Source organism: Sapajus apella, unplaced genomic scaffold, assembly GCF_009761245.1.
Source record: "Sapajus apella isolate SASKATOON/1434 unplaced genomic scaffold, GSC_monkey_1.0 scaffold6, whole genome shotgun sequence".
In the NCBI taxonomy this organism is placed as follows: domain Eukaryota; kingdom Metazoa; phylum Chordata; class Mammalia; order Primates; family Cebidae; genus Sapajus; species Sapajus apella.
This window is the reverse complement of record NW_022436946.1, coordinates 3,363,965-3,386,131: the sequence shown is the minus strand read 5'-3', so window position 1 is coordinate 3,386,131 and position 22,167 is coordinate 3,363,965. Positions and strand designations below refer to the sequence as shown.

The 22,167-nt window shown below is 39.8% G+C and overlaps 1 long non-coding RNA gene across 1 annotated transcript in view; it reads right to left on the bottom strand.

Annotated features, from left to right (window-relative positions):
* Positions 1-22,167, bottom strand: part of LOC116549160 — a 304,678-nt gene that overhangs the window by 37,985 nt on the left and 244,526 nt on the right. The window lies entirely within an intron of this gene.

Below are 22,167 nucleotides of genomic sequence, written 5' to 3'. Positions count from 1 at the left end.
TTTTTTGTTCTTAAGAAACGTTATATTCTCTTTACTTTCTTTGTAAAAGTAGAAACTAAAAGAAATTTTGAATATTTTTTCAAAAAATCTCAAAGGAATTCACTAACCTGAGGAAAAGATACAACTTCTTTTAATATACTTAATTATCAAACTGATTCCTATGAGATAATGAATAATGGTTTACAACCTTGTAATGCTTGTTATGAATGAGGCATTATTTAAGCATTTCACTGGGATCACCCCCATTTTATAGATGAGAAAACTAAAAGAGACAAAACAATTTGCCCAAGTTTCCAAATTTATATAATAAGTGGAACCAGGCAAGTTTGCACAGACTACAGAAAAATGCCAAAAGAAATATTTAGGTCCAAAAGGGATCAAAAGTTACACAATCTTAATATCCTATCTAGGGCTCAATCAGATCCTCCAAAATTAATTTCTGGTTAATTATGTCAGTACTACTTTTAGGGGGACTGTTACCAGAAAGGGGTCCTGATCCAGACCCCAAGAGAGGGTTCTTGAGTCTCATGTAAGAAATAATTCAGGGTGAGTTCATAGAGTAAAGTGAAAGCAAGCTTATTAAGAAAGTAAAGGACTGTAATCCCAGCACTTTGGGAGGCCGAGGTGGGCAGATCATGAGGTCAAGAGATCGAGACCATCCTGGCCAACATGGTGAAACCCCGTCTCTACTAAAAATACAAAAATTAGCTGGGTGTGGTGGCATGTGCCTGCAGTCCCAGCTACTTGGGAGGCTGACGCAGGAGAATTACTTGAACCCAGGAGGTGGAGGTTGCAGTGAGCCGAGATCACACCACTGCACTCCAGCCTGGCGCCTGGCAACGGAGTGAAACTCTGTCTCAAAAAAATAAAGAAAAAGAAAGAAAGTAAAGGAATAAAAGCATGGCTACTCCATAGGCAGAGCTGGTGGCCTATTTTCATGGTTATTTCTTGATTGCATGCTAAACATGGGGCAGATTATTAATGTTTTCCAGGAAAGGGGTGAACAGTAGCCAGAATTGAGGGTTCTTCCCTTTTTTAGACCATATAGGGTAACTTCCTGAGGTTGCCATGGCATCTGTAAGTTGTCATGGCACTGGTGGGAGTGTCTTTTAGCATGCGAATGCATTGTATTAACGTATAATGAGCAGTGAGGACAACCAGAAGTCCCTTTCACTTTCGTTGCCATTTTGGTTTTAGTGGATTTTGGCCAATTTCTTTACTGTAGCCTGTTTTATCAGCAAGGTGTTTGTTGCCTGTATCCTGTGCTGACCTCATATCTCATCCTGTGACTTAGAATGCCTAACTTCCTGGGAATGCGGCCCAGTAGGTCTCAGCCTTGTTTTACCCAGCCCCTATTCAAAATGGAGTCACTCTGGTTCAAACACCTCTGACAGAACCAAGTAGTAATGACAAAAAGATTGTCGAAAAAAATGCATAGTGGAGTTTTCCTGGTCCTAGGACCTTAAGAAGCTAGCCAGCCATTCTCCCCAGCAAAGAATACATTTGATCAAAAGAAATTCACAAAGGTTGGAGAAAGAATGACTAAAAGTAGTTTGCCTGGGAGAGAGAGCATTGTAAACCTGCCTGATTGCACAAATGCTCACTTTGAGAAGCTCCCATTATAACTGCTGCAGAAAGAGAACACAGAACTCTAAGAAAAGTAAAGCTGCCTCCTTCTCCCTAGAAAGAACCCAAGGCACTCCTTGGCGCTATTGCAGGTAGCAAAAAGTCTAGCATTATAATTGCTGTATTAAAGTGAACATGCATATGGGGTTCTTAATTGCTTGCAAATCTCTGCTTCATTTAAGCCTTGCAGGGTAAGTGAATATCAACAGCACTTTCCAATCAAACTGGCAAATATTTTATATTTCTGTTGCTTACAGTCAACGGAGAATTGTCATTGATATTACAGTCTGTCTTCGATATTTCAGCTGCATCAGTGTCCAGAAATGAGAACTGGGAGAATCAAGGCCCTCCACCTTGTGCATTAATTCCTCTCCCTGCCCAAGAGCAGAGATAACACTGCACTCTCTAGGGCCTACTGCATACAGTAGCTCATGTCTACAAAGGATAATGAAGATTAAAATGGTGCATGTAGGAGTGTCATGAAGAATGAACACATTAGCCATACAGTACTTCCTTACTCCAAACATATGTATTAAAGCTTTTGACTATGAAACCTATGACATTTTACTTCATGATGGTTCAATTCAAAAGGTCGCCCTTTTGGAAAATGGTCTATTAGCCTTAAATAGGATTTTAAGATAATTTTAATATTTTAAACTCTGATCTATTGATTTAGGCTTTCTTTTTACATCGTCACTCATGGCCTGCCGGGGTCATTCTGAGTATGCTACAAAAGGGTTTCAAACAAGATCAGATTTTTTTTTTTCAACCTAGCTGGTCATGATCCTTTTTCCTTGAATCAGATTTCAAAAAATTGGAAATATTAAAAAATAAATTTTACAATTGGATTTATGGAGCTCTAACCACTCATCAGACCTTTTATGTCCTCCCGCAGCGGCCATCCACCCCAGCCAACAGTGTGGCCCACCTGGTGTCCTCCTCTCCGCTCAGCCTCCCAGTCAGCTGGCCTAACATACCCTAACACACACCGATGTAAATACCTGTATCTATAATGAATCATTTAAATTGTGCTTTCTGATTTACGTGACTCATCAACTAATCTATGCAACTGGATTCTTAGAGTCCCTACACCTAGGTCACATTAGCACATTTTTACCACGGAGCTCCTGACAGGATTATTGTCTGTGGACATAACAGATTTTGCAACTGTCTCCCTGGTCTTTAAAGACTGTGGCCCCCTCAGCAATCATCACCCCAGAGCCTACTTTATGCTCATCTCCAACCCCTCCCTTTGGGCTTCTTCAGTCCTTTATTTATTGTGGAAATTGTAAATCTGCTGTGATGCATCCCTTGGCACTGTCACTGGATGAGCTTCTTCACTTTGAGGCTGCTAGTTGGGAATTTTATCATTCTGAGAGACAGTCACAGAGGAGAAAGCAAGTGAGAAAGCAAAGCTCCAGCGACTCACTTCTGAACAAAATCCTGAAATAAGCAAACTTTCCAAATGTGCATAAAATTTCTGCTGCATCTGTATGACCAGCACGCAGCAGTGAGCTGTATGTTCTGCTTATCTCTGGTACAATGCAGCATATTAAAATTGGCTCTAGAAATTCCTTCCACCCTCCAACAATATTTGCAATGCCGGTGCAGTGTGGCAGAACAGGAGTCCTTGGGGAGGAGGACACAGGAGGCCTGTGGAGAGCAAACTAGAGGACCTGCCCCTTGGGATCTATCCTTTGAACACCACTGCTGGGCATTTGCAGATTCAGGGCTAAATTGGGGGCAATGGAGGGGAGGGCGAGGAAAATGAAGCTTGACCATTACTTACATTTCATTCGTGAAGGACCAAAAAACTTTCCCAAAGAAAATATCTAGCTGGAAAAGGATAATCTAAAAAAGATGCTTCTTCCTCCTTAATGGTAAATGACTCTTCTTAAAGCAGAAATTATTAACCTTAACTCCATGGGACCTCTGAGGGTTCATGGACAGAATCCAAGGGGGATAATTCTGCAATTGGAAGCAGAATCACATACGGGGTGTGTGTGTGTGTGTGTGTGTGTGTGTGTGTGTGTGTGTGGTTGTGTGTGTGTGCGTGCACACACACATACCTGTATTAGGTGAAGAGAATATTTCAGAAATAAGATTCTTAAATGTTATCAGAGTTTCAAAGTATAGTTTATAACCTCAATACATTTATAAACTTGGCTAAAAATTATAATCTTAAAGAAATCCAGAGAGACACATTCTGAATTATTAACCGGAGGTAGTTTGCCTAGGTATTGTCTTACAGAGATATGGTAAATGACGGCCAAGGTAAATGAAATCGATTCTGTATTTATTCTTACTATTGTCTATGCCTCCCTTTCTTATACACAAACCCAGTGAGAGTGGGGTACTAAATGGAAGGCAAGGTGTTGGGCTCTCAGGGAGTCCTGTCAACCTTTGAGTCTCTTTCAGCTCTACAAACGAATTAGATCTGATGATACTTCAGGTGACCTTTCAACTCTAAACTTCTGTGGCAGGGTTTTTTTTCCATACTATGACATAAATGTTTGTTTTCAAATATACATTCAATACAAAATAAGATTTAAAAAATCACAAAAAACAAAATAAAAAAAATTTTTTGCATTCTAAAACCTCTCTAAAAATTAAGACCTTTGATGTCAAAAAACACTTTAGCATAACTACAGAATTTAGCACTAATTACTTGTGACTTAGTGAAAGTTATTCTTCAGGTGGGAAAGCGCTATGTGGCCTGAAGGGTCTGTCACTTAAGTAGGACTTGAAGGATGGGTAGGACTCAGGAGGCAAAGGGGATGGAACATAGGTATCTGTGAAATGTTGGCAATTGCAAAGAGACTGGAAGTTTTTACAATTGCCTGTTTCTTGACAACTAAATACTAGTAGTCATTCTTAAACTTTAGTCTGCACCAGGGTCACCTGGAGGGCTTGTTAAAATACAGGTTACTGGGCCTCACCACCCGAATTTCTGGCTTAGTGAGCTGGCGTAGAGCCTGAGAACCTGCAATTCCAACAAGTTCCCAGGCGACACTGATGTTCCTAGTTAACACTGTACGCTGTACTGCCGCTACACTAGAGGGTCGTCTGGGCTCAGGAATTACCCGTTTGACTGTCACAGGAAAGGCTTCGGTCTATTTGTTTGTTTATCTCTGAAAACAGATAAACAGTGTTTAGAGATTCATGAAAATCTCAATTCCTACATGTAGGTATAGACTCATTCCCTTCTAACTCATCCATTCCATTGACTTAGTTTACCCTCTCAGTGGCAGCAGCTCTAATCTCTCCCATTTCCCTAAAGAGTAGAAAAGGGCCATGGGAATGTCCAAAAAAAAAAAAAGTGGATCTCACAGAGCTCTAGGTCTTGACCAGAAAAAAACATTCCATGTCATGGCTTTGGAGGCATGAAATGAATGCCACCTAGGGAATACCAAGTGACATAACAGCACGTGCTTGGTGTCATAAATTTGTACCTACTCATTACAACTCATTTAAAATAAACTGGGATATTCGGGGGCTGTTGCCCTGGGCTCGAACCCTGGGATTTTCGCTGTCCATGTTGTTTAGTTCCACATGAGAGGCTACTGCTTCTGAGGAGTCACGAGTGGCAGCAAATGGCACACTGAGTGTGGGGGCTGCAGACCCAGATGGAGCTCAGGCCCTTGCTCCGTATCTTTTCTGAGTTTCCATTTCCTTGTTGGCTAAGTGAGAACTACTTTGATTGACATGAGTCCTTAAGGAAAATTTGCAGTTTCCTTCCCTTCTGATTCCCTACAGCCCGATATTCATCCACCATGGGCCCTATGACCCCTTTCAAGGGTCCCATACAGATCAGCACAGCTTGGACAATACTTAAGCATAAATTTGTCAACTTTCATAGATTATATAAACTCTACTTCCCCTCCTGTTCTAAAATAAAAATCATATTTATGTTCCTCAACACACTGCTAAAAGTCTTAATATAACACCCTCTAAATTTTCCATCAAAATGTCTGGCTCTTTCACCTACCCAATTGCCCAGTATTTGTTGGGCCTGCTATGTTTAAGGCATTATGCTAGACCAGATAGGGCAGGGGTTCTCTGAGCAGTAGCAGCAACAATACTTAGGAACTGTTGTAAATGTAAGTTCTTGGGACTCAGCCCCAGAACTACCAAATGAGAAACCCTGGAGTGAGGCTCACCAAATGGTGCTTTAACATGCCCTCCTGCTCATTCTGTGCTTGCTAAAGTTTGAAAAACACTGCTGTAGGAGATTAAGAAGGTGTCAAATAGCTACCCCAATTTGCATTAAGATGGAGCTGTATGAGCATGACAGAACCTGGGGGTTCCCTGGAGGGACAGGGTATGTGGAGTTGGACACTTAGTAGGGGATTCATGGAGGGAATGTGTTAGATCAAGGTTGAAAGGGCCATAGCATACAGAGAGATGAGGAAAGGTGAACAAATTTCAGGAACAGCCTGAGCCAACCTTTGGCAGGGAAGGTAAGTATCAATTCAGAGAAGCTCTGGGTGATGAACCAGGAGAGTCAGAAAGGTGCTACATCATAGAGAATTTAGAACACTGTGCTAGAAATCTACTCCCAAGGAATGTGAAGCTGTTGTAGGTTTTTAAGGAGGAAAGTTACTCAAGCTGATCTGTGTTTTAAAAAATAACTCTAGCAACAAGATGAGTGATTTGATATACAGAGCTTAGAGGCAGGTGATGATGTTACAGCCCCTTCTATGCGTGACTGTGAGTTCTAATTTAAGATCCCCAATATTGTTCTAAAAACTGCATTAATATAAGGATTGCATGTTATGATTAAATGAGAAATGTTGGCACTCTGATTGAATTCTGATACATGCTATACATTGTTACATACTTCTAAACCTAAACCACTGGATTAAATTCACACGCTTGTTGGAATTTGGAGTTTTTTTTTTCCTGTTACAAAACAAAATGAATTTTGATAGAATGGTATTTTTTTCCTAAACTTTAAGCCAAAAGTATGCTCTCAAGACAGTGGTCTTACGCTTATGAGTCAGCCTAACATCCTCTTTTCTGGTAAGACGACCCAGCCTTCCTGTTTATTATCCCATCTGGCTTGTTGGTCAGTTTCTTTGACCCTTCTTGAGATGGGTTTGGAGCTTCCCTAGTGTTTGCAGCAAGCTTGTGTCTCCAGGCAGCCCATTCCACATACCGCAGGCAGATCGCCCAAGCCCCTGCCTCTCATTTGCTAAATACCAACCCATCTCAACTCCCAAAAGTTGTTCTTCAGGTGGGAAAGCTCTATGTGGCATGAAGGGTCTGTCACTTAAGTGGGACTTGAAGATGAGTAGGACTCAGGAGGCGGGGGATGGAACATAGGTATCTGAAAAATGTTGGCAATTGCATTTGGAAGTTTTTAACCTACTTCCTGTGAGTGGAAATGTTTAGTATTCAGCCCATTTTTAAATCTCAGCCCAACTACTTATTGTGTAATCTTTAGTTTCTTGTGTTCTCTCAGTTCAGCCATCAAAATGGGAGTAACGATGTCTACTCCTTGTGGAGAAATAAGACTAAGATGGTTAGGCCAGGAACTCCTATTATCATTTCTGAATTGCCAGGAGCAAATTGAAGCCCATTAGCTTAAAAAGAAGTATCAATCTTACCATTAAGTCAGTTAACAATGGTGAAGACACTCATTCGTTTTTTAAAATAATTTAGTGATATGAATTTTATTCTATCTATTTAAAAGAATGGGATGTAGTTTGTTTAGCAAATGTGAAAAACTTCAACTCTAGTCATGGAGTACAAGAATTCTTCTTAAATAGCACTCTTAACTCACTTTAATTTTTATGTTTCAAATAAAAGTAATATATCAAATTACACGGAAAGTAGATTTTATAATTTATTCTTATAAAATGAATGAGAGTCATAATTTGGTTCTAACAATAAAATTTTTACATTGCTTTCAAGTTAAATTTTACTCTTAGAGTCAGAAGACCTTAACCAACACTTCTGACTGCAGTAATAACTATTCCACTTCACATTGAAGAAGTATCTAACCTGAGATAAACTCAGAAAGAGAAGGAACTCACTTAAGTTCACACATGCCATGAGTGGAATCTCAGCCAAGGATTAAAACTGAGTTTGTGATTCCACAGGATAAAGCTGAAGCTGATTGAACCAAGTAGACCCACAAGGGTGGAACAGGAACTTCAAGGAAACTCAGAGTAGACAAGGAAAAAGAGCAGAAAATTCTGTTGGAAGTCAAAGCCTATTGAGATGACCAACATGGGATTGTAGCACTATTGATTGATATGTAGGAATATGAATATTAACACTAATTAATAAGTTCCATCATAGTATATGCACAATGGCTCATGTAATTTCTGACACATGATAAAATAGGCAGAAGACAGCTACAGAAAATAACTCATGAAACTAAATATGAGAAATACGTAATTACAAATCAATCTAATATATAAAACCACAAATCAATCCATAAAAATTCTAGGAGATGTATCAAAGTCACCTTAATGATCTAGAGTGATTCTCAGGCCCTGGACACTAAACAACAACTGAATCTGAACTCATACTACACTTTATTTATTTATTATTTTTTTTTTTACTTTACTTTTTTCCCCCCATTTATTTATTTTATTGCATTTTAGGTTTTGGGGTACACGTGAAGAACATGCAAAATTGTTGCATAGGTACACACGTGGCAGTGTGATTTGCTGCCTTCCTCCCCATCACCTACATCTGGCATTTCTCCCCTTGCTATCTCTCCCCAGCTCCCCACCCCCCACTGTCCCTCCCCTATTTCCCCCCAACTGACCCCAGTGTGTAGTGCTCCCCTTCCTGTGTCCATGTGCTCTCATTGTTCAACACCCGCCTATGAGTGAGAACATGCGGTGTTTGATCTTCTACTCTTCTGTCATTTTGCTGAGAATGATGGTTTCCAGGTTCATCCATGTCCCTACAAAGGACACAAACTCATCGTTTTTGATGGCTGCATAATATTCCTTGGTGTATATGTGCCACATTTTCCCTATCCAGTCTATCGTCAATGGGCATCTGGGTTGTCATACTAGACTTTAAAAAGGCGACTCTCCCGCCAAGATGGCCAAACAGCTCCAAGCGCAGTTCCCAGCGAGTGTTGCAGAAAGTGAGGGATCTCTGCGTTTCCAACTGAGGTACAAGGTTCATTTCAGTGGGACTGGTTGGACAGTGGGTGCAGCCCAAGGAGGGCAAGCCAAGCAGGTGGGGCACTGCCTCACCTGGGAAAGGCAATGGGTCAGAGGACCTCCCCTTCTACCCAACAGAGACCACTGGGGACTTTTCCAACCACTTCAGCACTCTGGTTCAGATACTGTGCTTCTCCCATCATCTTTACAGCCTGGCAGATCTCTTGGCAGAAACTCTATCAAGCCAGAAGAGAGTGGAGGCCAATATTCAACCTTAAAGAAAATAACTTTCAACCCAGAATTTCATATCCAGCCAAACTAAGCTACATAAATGAAGGGGAAATAAAATCCTTTACACACAAGCAATTGCTGAGAGATTTTGTCACCACCAGGACAACCTTACAAGAGCTTGTGAAGGAAGCACTAAATGTGAAAAGAAACAACCAGTACCAGCCACTGCAAAAATGTACCAAATGGTAAAGACCATCAACACAATGAAGAAACTGCAACAACTAAAGGGCAAAACAACCAGCTAGCATCAAAATGGCAGGATCAAATTCACACATAACAATATTAGCCTTAAATGTAAACAGGCTAAATGCCCCAACCAGAAGACAAAGACTGGCAAATTGGATAAAAAACCAAGACCCATTGGTATTCTGTACTCAGGAGACCCATCTCATGTGCAAACAAACACACACATAGACTCAAAAAAAGGGATGGAGGAAGATTTACCAAGAAAATGGAGAGCAAAAAAAAGCAGGGGTTGCAATCTTAGTCACTGATAGAACGGTCTTTCAACCAACAAAGATCAAAAAAGAAAGATAAGGGCATTACATAATAGTAAAAGGATCGATGCAAAAAGAAGAGCTAACTAACCTAAATATATATGCACCCAATACAGGAGCACCCAAATACGTAAAGCAAGTTCTTAATGACCTACAGAGAGACTTAGGCTCCCACACAATAATAGTGGAAGATTTTAACACTCTACTGTCAATATTAGACAGATCAATGAGACAGAAAATTAACAAGGATATCAAGGACTTGAACTCAGATCTGGACCAAGCAGACCTAATAGACCTCCACAGAACTCTCCACCCCAAATCAACAGAATATACATTCATCTCAGCACCACATCACACTTACTCTAAAATTGACCACATAATTGGAAGTAAACCACTCGTCAGCAAATGTAAAAGAACAGAAATTGTAACAACCAGTCTCTCAGACCACAGTGCAATCAAATTAGAACTCAGGATTAAGAAACTCACTCAAAATCACACAACTACATGGAAATTGAACAATCTGCTCCTGAATGACTACTAGACAAATAATGAAATGAAGGCAGAAATAAAGATGTTCTTTGAAACCAAAAGAAAGAAGACACAATGTACCAGAATCTCTAGGATTTAAAGCACTTAAGGCAGTGTCTAGAGGGAAATTTATAGCACTAAATGCCCACATGGGAAGTGAGGAAATATCTAAAATCAAGACCCTATCATCACAATTAAAAGAGCTAGAGGAGCAAGATCAAACAAATTCAAAAGCTAGCAGAAGATAAGAAGTAACTAAGATCAGAGCAGAACTGAAGGACATAGAGACACTAAAAAACCTTCAAAAAAATCAATTAATCCAGGAGCTGGTTTTTTGAAAAGATAAGCAGAATAGATAGACTTTTACCCAGACTCATAAAAAAGAAAAGAGAAGAACTGAATAGATGCAATAAAAATGATAAAGGGGATATCACCACCAATTCCACAGAAATACAAACTACCATCAGAGATTACTACAAAAAACTCTAATGCACATAAACCAGTAAATCTAGAAGATATGGATAAATTCCTGGACATTTACACAGTCCCAAGCCTAAACCAGGAAGAAGTTGAATCCCTGAAGAGACCAATAACAAAGTATGAAGTAGAAGCAGCAAAAACTCCAGGTGCAGAGGGGTTCACAGCCAAATTCTACCAGATGTACAAAGAGGAACTGGTACCATTCCTTCTGAAACTATTCCAAACAGTACAAACAAAAGGAATCCTCCCTAACTGATTTTACGAGAATAATATCATCCTGATACAAAAACCTGGCATAGAATCAACAAAAAAAGAAAACTTCAGGCCCATATCCATGATGAACATTGATGCAAAAATCCTCAATAAAATACTGGCAAACCGAATACAACAGCACATCAAAAAGCTTATCCATCACAATCAAGTAGGTTTCATCCTGGGGAAACAAAGCTGATTCAACATACGCAAATCTATAAATGTAATCCGTCACATAAACAGAACCAAAGACAAAAACCACATGATTATCTCAATAGATACAGAGAAGGCCTTCAATAAAATTCAACAGCTTCTATGCTAAAAACTCTTAACAAACTAGGTATCAATGGAACATACCTCAAAATAATAAAAGCTATTTATGATAAACCCACAGCCAATATCACACTGAATTGGCAAAAACTGAAAGCATTCCCTTTGAAAACTGGCACTAGACAAGTGTGTCCTCTCTCCTATTCAACATTCCTATTTAACATAATATTGGAAGTTCTAGCCAAAGAATTAAAGACAAGAAAAAGAAGTAAAGGGTAATCAATTAGAAAAAGAGAAGTCAAATTGTCTCTATTTGCAGATGACATGATTGTATATTTAAAAGACCCCATCATCTCAAACCAAAATCTCCTTAAGATGATAAGCAGCTTCAGCAAAGTCTCAGGATACAAAATCAATGTACAAAAATCACAAGCATTCCTATACACCAAAACAGACAGAGAGCCAAATCATGAGTGAACTCACATTCACAATTGCTACAAAGACAATCAAATACTTAGGAATACAACTAACAAAGGAAGTGAAGGACCTCTTCAAGGAAAACTACAAACCACTGCTCAAGGAAATAAGAGAGGACACAAACAAATGGAAAAACATTCCATGCTCATCATTAGGAATAATCAATATCATGAAAATGGGAATATTGCCCTAAGTAATTTATAGATTCAGCACTAGCCCCATCAAGCTACCATTGGCCTTCTTCACAGAACTGGAAAAAAAACACCCTAAACTTCATATGGAACCGAAAAAGAGCTGGCATAGCCAAGACGATCCTAAGCAAAAAGAACAAAGCTGGAGGGATCACCCTACCTGATTTCAAGCTATACTACAAGGCTACAGTAATCAAAATAGCATGGTACCAAAACAGAGATATAGATCAATGGAACAGAACAGAGGCCTCAGAAGTAACACCACACTGCTACAACTATCTGATCTTTGACAATCCTGACAAAAACAAGCAATGGGGGAAAATTTGCTATTAATAACTGGTGTTGGGGAAACTGGCTAGCCATGTGCAGAAAGCTGGAGCCCTTCCTTACACCTTATACAAAACCGGACCCCTTATTATACCTTATAAAAAATTAACTCCAGATGAATTAAAGAATTAAACATAAGATCTAACACGATAAAAACCCTAGAAGAAAATCTAGGCAATACCATTCAGGACATAGGCAAAGGCAAGGACTTCATGACTAAAACACCAAAAGCAATGGCAACAAAAGCCAAAATAGACAAATGGAACCTAATTAACCTTAAGAGCTTCTGCACAGCAAAATAAACTATCAATATAGTGAACTGAAAATCAACAGAATGGGAAAAAATTTTGCAAGCTACCCATTGAAAATGGGCTAATATCCAGAATCTACAAAGAACTAAAACAGATTTACAAGAAAGAGACATTCAAAAGTGGGCAAAGGATATGAACAGACATTTTTCAAAAGAAGACATACATGAGGCCAACAAACACATGAAAAAATGCTCATCATCACTGGTTTTAGAGAAATGCAAATCAAAACCACATTGAGATACCATCTGACGCCAGTTAGCATGGTGATCATTAAAAAATCTGGAGACAGCTGATGCTGGAGAGGATGTGGAGAAATAGGAATGCTTTTATACTGTTGGTGGGAGTGTAAATTAGTTCAACCATTGTGGAAGACAGTGTGATGACTCCTCAAGGATCTAGAAATAGAAATACCATTTGACCCAGGAATCCCATTACTGGGTATATATCCAAAGGATTATAAATTGTTCTATTATAAAGACACATGCACATGTATGTTCATTGTGGCACTGTTTACAATAGCAAAGATTTAGAACCAACCCAAATGCCCATCAACGATAGACTGGGTAAAGAAAATGTGGCACATATACACAATGGAATACTATTCAGGCATAAAAAAGGATGAGTTCATGTCCTTTGCAGGGACATGGATGAAGCTGAAAACCATCATTCTCAGCAAACTGACACAAGAACAGAAAACCAAACACTGTATGTTCGCACTCATAAGTGGGTATTGAACAATGAGAACACATGGACACAGGGAGGGGAACATCACACACTGTGGTGTGTTAGGGGGTCAGGGACTAAAGGAAGGATAGCAGGGGGTAGGTAGATTGGGGAGGGGTAACTTTAGGAGAAATACTTAATGCAGGTGACGAGGGGGATGGAGGCAGCAAACCACTATGACATGTGTATACCTATGTAGCAACCTGCACGATCTGTACATGCACCCCAGAACTAAGTAAAAAAACCAGAAAATAAAAGGCTCTATGAAAATCTGGGGTGACCTTTCATGGAATCAGAGAAAAGGGAATTTGCATTTAGGAAACACCGAAAAGACAAGAGTGGATTTGGAGACCATAGAATCTGAATGGCATGAATACACTGGGTTAATATTCACCAGAATCATTAGTTGTGAGAGGTAGAAACAGAGAAGCTCTAAAGCTGCATCCATCCAAGATCAGGGTTTACCTGGGCAAGGGAAGTGGGAAGACAGGCATGCAAGAACATTGAAAGAGAATGACTGAAGTGCCTGAGGCACCTACCATGGATGTCATGGGATCTAACTATGTAAGAAAGAAGTAAAGAAGAAAGAGTTTGATGAAAAGAAAGATGGAGAACTAGTGGAGGGTCTCAACCTCTTGATAAGGTGGATGAATGCAATCTGTGGACCTCATAGACTGAGAAAGCTAAGAACACAAGACACTGTGATCAGTAAAGGGCCTTGGTGAGGGTGGGACCATGAGAATGAGGAGCTGAAGCAGCGAAAAGTGAAGGCTATTGTAGCCAAGAAGATCTTACATTTAAGCAGCCAGGGTGTGGCATGGGTGATTCATGTGAACAGAAAGGTAGACCAGGCTGGAAATGAGGTGTGGAGGATAGTAAGGCTACAGGCTTGCTGCTTCCAAAGCATGAAGAGGAGATCTAGGAATCTGGTAAGGGATTGAGACCAGAAGAGATGTTGGTTTCATGGGCTATCCCAAGCCTCAAAAGATCGTGGATGTTTTCATCCATAAGGAGGACTCATGGCCTGGAAGTACCTTTGAAGATGAGAAGTGTGCTGAGCCAAGTTACTGGAGCTGAGGAACTGGGCCACCTCCATGTAGGGAAAACAATGTCATCAGAGTGAGAGAACCATCAGCTAAAGCAAGAATGTGCAAGGAATGTTCAGCGAAGCAGCTTAGAGCATAGGAGAGTTATAGATACAGGATAAGAAAGGGCATAGAAGAAAAATGTTTTGAGTGAGGGAGTGAAAAGTTGGGCAATAGGAGAAAAAGCAAAGAAGTGTTTGCAAGGAAAGGATGGGAATGGACAGAGGAAAAGGAGCTTCTGTTTTGGACTATCACCAAAGTAGGAGGAATAGGAGTCATTTGTTTCATGGGGAAGTGAATGAAAGTGAATGGGGAAGGGATATTGTCTGGGTGCAATGGATAAAGCTCCTATGAAAGAAATTATTTATGACCTGTATTGATGGTATGTGCAGGGAATTGGGGAGGTGGTGCTAGATTCACTGAGAAGAAGAGACATAAAAGAAAGAAAAGAAAGTTGAATAAGGTAGGGACAAGATACCTACCTTATGTGTGGTCTGACCTCAAATAACCTTCAGCCAAAGGCATGCTGAGTTCCATGGTGAGAGAAAGTTCAGCTCTTCTCTTCCCTGAGGTTCACTCAACTCAGAAAATTTCCTCACGAGAGTACTATAAGCAACTTGAGTACGAACGAAAATAGATGGAAGAGCCATGCAAGAAGCAAAGGAAAGTGGGAAGCTCACAAGGTGTCCACTGTAGGAGATTGGTCAGGGAAAAAATTATAGGAAAGGCGCAAACCTTCTTGGAAGGCTGGGAGGTTTTGCAAAAGCCTGGGGAAAGAGTTATGGCTGAAGGCAGCTGAATCCTCTTACCTTGAGCTAATGACAAAGGGCAGATAACAAGAGAGTGCAAAGATATTTATCTAGATACGTTTGTTTACCTATTTCTCCAGAAACCAACATTTGATCATGTGCACAGGACTGCCCCCTACTGGGGGGGTGGTGGTCAACAATGTTAATTACTCACAAATGGTGTTTGCTCCAGGCCTTTGTCATTTAAACTGTACTAGTACTAAATAAATGCGAGCATTTCTGGCTTATTAGGGCTGGACTTTCTCCGTGGTACAAAGCCTTGCGGTCTGGTTCCCTAGCCATGCTCACAGACAAAATACCTGTGTTGGCGAACTCCTTTCATCTGTTGCTCAGCCAGAGTCTGCAGGACTTGGCAGTCCGTAATGCTGTAAATATTTTAAAGTTCAGCTGCCAGAGTACTCGTGTTTTGAATCTGGGGAAAAATACAGTGTGCTGTCATAGCGCCCCCTGGAAGTGCAAAGCAGCACCTTTTTGTAGATTCTGTTTTAGCATGCTTTCAAAAAGGTGGTAGTTCTTCTTGCATATGCTACAGCTCCGGTCGCCTCTCTGCTTAAAACAGTATCTTGCAAACAGCAGAGTTTCTGAGAAAAGATAAGAGGATTTGAGATTTTCCAAATGCAGCTTGTACAGACTCAGGTCTTATCTGTTCAGATTCTCCTTGGCTTCATTAACTATTCAATGCTAACCTTTCCTATTTAACAAGAGGAGACTCTAATTTCCACAGTCTGATGGGAAAGATGCGGAGGTCTATCAAGGCCATGTCTTTCACATTTCTGTCTTCTTCAAGGTACCAAAAAAATAAAAAGCTCATTAAACATTTCTAAGCACTGTCATGACTATATTTGCCCTTCTCTCAACCTAAGGCTGGTGGGCTGAATTTGATGTTCTTTGGATCTGCAGTACCTATGTCTGCAGTGCTTATGTGAAATGTTGGAAATAGCCTTTGTAACAGCTCTGGTCACACAGGGCTGGTAAAGTCTTCCAAGGGATAGTTTGTCTTTGGGGGTGCCAGGATGTTCATGGGCTGTGGCTCAGTCAATTGTCCTTGGTATTCCACTTATGTTTAGGTGTACATGTTTTCCTTTAAACAGTGAATGGTTAAGACAGTCTGAGCCTGGTTATGGAACAATATAATTCTTGAGGCAAAAATGGGGCAAAATCATTTAGAGTTAGATCTTTTGAGTGGAAGTATTTCTTTACTTTCCAATATTCTGGTTATAATTTTAATTCTTACAAATTACATCTTAAAACCTAGGGCTCACTCAAACAGAACATGTTATTAATCTGTTGCCTCTTCAAACTAATGTTCTAAAAATATTTGCTCAGCGTGCATTAAGGAGAGAGGTTATGTGTTCTGTAGGGTGTGGCAGAAAAGAAGAGCTTCTCTTGGCTGTGCTGAACTGTTCTGAGCCGTTTAGTCGGGATCTCAAATGTGCCTAACACTCTGCAAAATATGCCTGCCCTTTCCTGATCCATCATCCTCAGAATCAGGTAGGGCATTCCTCACAGTAACCTGAGCATGAGTCTGGGAAGTCTCTTCTCTTGTTTGTAGGGTCTTATCAAACGAAGTCTTCCAACCACTTTTCCCTAGGGGAATTCTGGTAAATATGATTTCTTCTACTTGTTATATTCTTATTGATATCTTTGAAAACAGTGACATTTAGTTCCCCTCACATATTGATACCAAAGTCTGTCTGACTTTGATTCAGTTCTGTCAATCACTAAGGTCCCAAAATATATACAAATGGCCAATTTTGATACTATGTCAGGGATTACTTACATGTAACAAAGGTACAGCCAAGATTAGAAACAAAACTCATAGAGATCCTCATAAAGACAAAATGTTCTTATTCATTTAATTTGTTAATGCTTAATTTCAATCTGAGGAATTCTGACAAATTTATCAATTAACTGAGATGAAGGTTTTTGAAATCATGTATTTTGATCTAAGGAAAACACAGGGTAAATTTTGTGCCAATTATGAGATGAGATGGCTAAGGCTAAGTATATGCAAGAAGATAATGCTTAGGTAATTTTTTTGTTTTTACGTTTATTTTGGAAAATGTCAAGCACACGCCAAAATATACAGGATAGTAGAAAGCACCCCTATGGATCTGTCATGTGATTTCAAACATTTTCACATGACTTGTTTTGTTTCAGCGGTACTGTCACCAACCTCCAGTCCCATCAAGATTCAGAAACATCTAGAAAGGCCAGGAAGAGAGACTGATACTAACAAGATGACATGCCATCAGCACAAATAGAAAAGTCCCCTTTTGAGCATTTTTAAATGTATGCCTCTTACATTACATTCAGTTGATTTTAAGGACAGAGAATTGGCTTTAAAAGAATTTGTGAGTAAAAGACCTTGAGCAAATGAGCTCAATATAAAGCAGCTGTGGGAGAGAACTGATAAACAACTGGACCCCATCTAAGACAACACGAAAAGTGGTTTTCAGATAAAGGGAGGCGTCATGAACTCCTGACTCACGAGCTCCTATCTGAGATAAAATCTTTAATCCTGGATACCACAGGATAAGGAAAATGATGTCCGAGAAACTATTCTGTGGGAGAAAGAGACAGAAAAGGTAAGGAACCTAAAAATCACCTCACCCACCCAAAGAGCAGATGAAGAAGTTCAGCATGTCTCACTAGGATTAAAAACAATTGAAAAGTTGCAGGACAAGAAAATTGCCTTCAGTGACTTGAATGAGTGTTCATGGAAAAGAGACTCAGTTTGCCAAACTAAAGATGTGATTTTTCTGGTGACTCCAGGCTTCTGCTGGTGTAGTTTGGTGATGAACCTTAGACTCTTTCCAGTGTCATTTATTTTACAGTAAGTTACATATTAGGCATACTACAAGCCATCTCCCAAATGCTTCCTGTTTCTGACAGATAAACAGATAAAATCTCGATTCAAAAATTACAGCCGATAGTGGGTATGGATATGAAAAATGTAAACACTTCTGGTAACTGATGTCATATGATTTTGCTAATGTAGGAAGATAATTATCCTTCATGAAAAAGAGAAGAACTAGATCCTGGGCACATTGTTCCACAACTTGAATGTTCCAGAGGAGAGAAAACGTTATCAAGGGAAAGAGAAGAGAAGCTTTGCTTATAACAACCATGTTACTTCCAGAGCCAGGCTTCAAGCATGGTGGATTTATGTGCTTCATAAATGCCGGCTGAACTGACAAGAGGCTACCTCAGGGACTTGTCCCAGGGACAAATACTGGGAAGATTCCTAAAACCCAATACTGTTTTACTCCCATCTTCTCCGGTGTCTGGAAGTTTGACCTTGGAACCCATTCCTTTACCTTGTGAATGTTGCTCATGATTAAAATGCAAACAGTTCTAAGACTGTTCATCTCCCAGGCACAAAATGGTTACACAATGTTAAGAAAGATGGGTTCAGAGTCCATCGGGTTTGGGTTTAATTTCCAGCTCTGCCATTTCGTAGTTGTGTATGTCACATTGGACAAACATCTGCATCTCTCCGCATCTCTTTCATGTGTGTTGAATGTAGGATTTTTATAAGCTCAAACAATAGGAAGCATGAACTATCACACATACAGAAGTAATGGCAGCTATTATTGGTGTTATTTCTTATCTGAACATTTTGAGAGGGGTAGAAAGGAAAGAATCTAAGGAAAGCAGATCCCAGGGAGTGGGCCAGGAAGGTATGCCATCTAGGAAGAAACAGAGAAGAAGCTTCTTCAACTTGGTGCTTGGACCAACAATAGCCTTTATAGATTTCCTAGCTCTGTAACAGCTCATCTTCCTTGTCCCTCAGCCCTTCCTTGTCATCCATCATTTTCCCTGTATAATCACGGGTCCCTCCCCCACCCCATCCCACCGCTGTCAAAACATCTTCCTTTGATCACTATCTCTCCATACAAACCATTTGGCTATACCTACACTCATGGCAGATCTTTCATGCTGAAATTCTGAACAGTCTTTTAAATGAGTAGTGATTCTTTAACTCATGATGGTTTAATTTATAAGAGATAGAAGGGGCCCAGTATGGTGGCTCACGCCTGTTATCGCAGCACTTTGGGAGGCTGAGGTGGGTGGATCACCTGAGGTCAGGAACTCAAGACCAGCCTGGCCAACATGGCAAAACTTCGTCTCTACTAAAAATACAAAAATTAGCCAGGCATGGTGGTGGGTGCCTGTAATCCCAGCTACTCAGGAGGCTAATGCAGGAGAATTGCTTGAAACCAGGAGGCAGAGGTTGCAGTGAGCCGAGATCATGCCACTGCACTCCAGCCTGGCAACAAAAGTGAAATTCCATCTCAAAAAAAAAAAAAAAAAAAAAAAGACACATTTAACATCTATCACTTTTTAAAACAGAGAGCATAAAATGTGATTTCTAGACCATAACACGAGGTGTACCAACCTAATATTTGGTGAATGAGTAGATATGTAATAGCTATGAGGTAAAATCAGATTCTTTAGCACAACAATGATTTTCAAGTAATTGATGCATTAACATCAGAAACTATAACTGTTCCTTAGCTTTTGAAAATAGAAGAAAAAAATTATAAGGCCAAATGTATTAAAATATAGAAAATCAAAAGAGATTCCACACTGAAATTCTGTATCTGGACTTATAAAAAGAACATAGTCTGTAGGGAAGTACCAATTGTTCTTTATAAACAAAAATTCTAAAAATTCTAGGTACATCTAGCTCTGCCCCTAACAACATCCTTTCCTTCTGAGCCCACTACACCTCCTCATTCTCCAGCCTCTGAAAGATCCATTTGCTCAGCCCCTCAGCTACTAGGCTTAGTGTACAAAATTATCAAGGCCAGGGGCCACGCTAACTTCACCACTGACCAGTTTGGGCACACTGTTCAGTCCCCTGGTGTGCTTGTTACATGTGCTTGTGGGCATTTGGTTAAAGTGATTTTCTTCTCTATAAAATGGGATTTTAATCAGATTCTCCCTCACTGTGTTGTGAAGAGGTTATAATGAGATTAAATGTGGAAAAGAACCTGAACCAGTGCCTGGTACATGGAGAGCTGCTTCTTGACATGCCAGGCACAGGCCTGCCTCAGGTCTTTGCTTCGCTGATCCTTCTGCCTGGAGTGCTTCTGCTCAGCAAATTTCCAAAGCTTGATCTCTTACCTCCTCCAAGTCTTGACTCCAGTTTCACTCCCTCTGCGACGCCTTCCCTTGCCACCTCATCTAAAATTACAACATTCTCCCTATCCAAGGGGGCCTCTCCCCATTTCCTATTTATTTTTCTCCATAGTTCTTGTCATCCTACAACAAATATACTATTTACTTATATTTATATATAAGTAAATTATATTTATAAATTATATTTTTATATATACTTATATTTACTTATTGTCTGTATTTTCCTACCAGAACATATGTTCTTTGAGAACAGGGAGTTTTCTCCATTCTTGCCTGTTTGACCTCTTGCATTATCCCTAGTGTGGGTGCCATATAAGCACTCCATAATATTAAGTTGGTGCAAAAGTGATCTTAGTTTCTGCCATTAAAAGTAACCAAGATTACTTTTGCCCCAACCTAATATTTGGTGAATGAATACATGCAAGGATACATATAAGCTATAGTAATGCCTTTTCTTATTCAATTTCAGAAACTCAGATATTGTTACCTTTTCCATTCCTATTTGTGAAATAGCTATTAACATACTTCTTCCCCTATGCTGAGTAATGAGCTTCTATTAGTGAATAGTGTTCATGCAATATTTAGCAGAATCCTGTTTTTCCATGGACTCTCACCACCCCCTGGAAGGAATGTGAACCTCTAACCTTGATAATGTTTGCATTAAGAAGGAGTAAATTCTCCTTCTTGTGTATATCTACACATAGAATATGACAGGCATTTGTCCATGTGTGCACCTCAGGCAACTGATCCAATAGTGCATTACTATAGCTTCTAGGACAATATGTTTAGATAGGCTAGTAGATTGGGATGCCAATTTATTGAGTGAAAGTAAAAACACATGCCCTGGGTTCAACTGAGCTTTTGTGCATGGAGAGTCAGAGTGTGAACAATGTGATGGGATGACATTGTCAGGAGTAGCAGCTGTAACAGCATCAACTGGTCACAAGAAAGAGTGTCAGCACTAAAACGTGGTGAATCATTGAGTCTGTTGTCATATTTCTTGTAAATTATAACAAATTTTGAGAGCTTTGCCAGAGCTGGGGTCAGTAATGAATGCATTTTCTGAATCACCAAAACACCCACTCCCATGAACACATTTTATTTCTTAAAGCATGTCCTGGCACAAAGGAACATGAGAGTGTTTATATAGAGGACACTTATTGTGATTTAGATGAACAATTGGAAAGGCAGAAAGAAAATATTTACTCCAAGGAATATTGGTTAGTCATTAAAAATATGTCTGAAGTACAGATAATTTAGAAAACTTACTGGTAGTTCTCCTCTCCACGAGATGGCACTCATTGTCTTCCTTCTCTTTTACTTAAAGTTTCACTGTATTCATATTTAAGACGGTGTTTATACCCATATGTGTATACATATGCACATATATGCATAGTATATATATGTAATGTGTATACATACATACACGTGCATATTCATGTGTATATCTTAGGTTTTATAACTTACCTAGATCATCCATTTCTTTTCATCATTCAATCGCACTTTTGACAAAATTGTCATTTACTTGGAGCCCTCGGAGACATTGGGACAGACAGTATGTAGGTTGCTGTGTTGGTAGGTGTAGGGGGAAAGTCGCCATCTTCATCTTCTTCACTCCCACCCCATGCTCTGCTTTGCCAAAAGACAAAAATACAAAGTTGCCTTGGAGCCTGGGAATCTACCCACAATAGGCAAGAATAAAGCCAGTAACCACATAAACAAGAGAATAAACTGGAATATAATGGGATGAGCTATTGATAGAAAGACTACCTATCTAGGTTGTTAAGGGATTGAGCAGCCTACCAATTTGAAAAGCTGGTAACATTTTAGAAAAAACATTGAGGTTCACTCCCCTCAGGAGAAATCTTGCGCCTGTTAGCATCCAAGGTCTGAGAATAGCTCTTTTCTTTTGTTAGTAAGATCTAATTTTAATTAAAACAAGACCTCCTTTTCTTGAGTTTCTCTCACCAGCCATACCAATCTTGGCTTCTGGTTAGAATGCTCCACCAATAACAGGCTTCA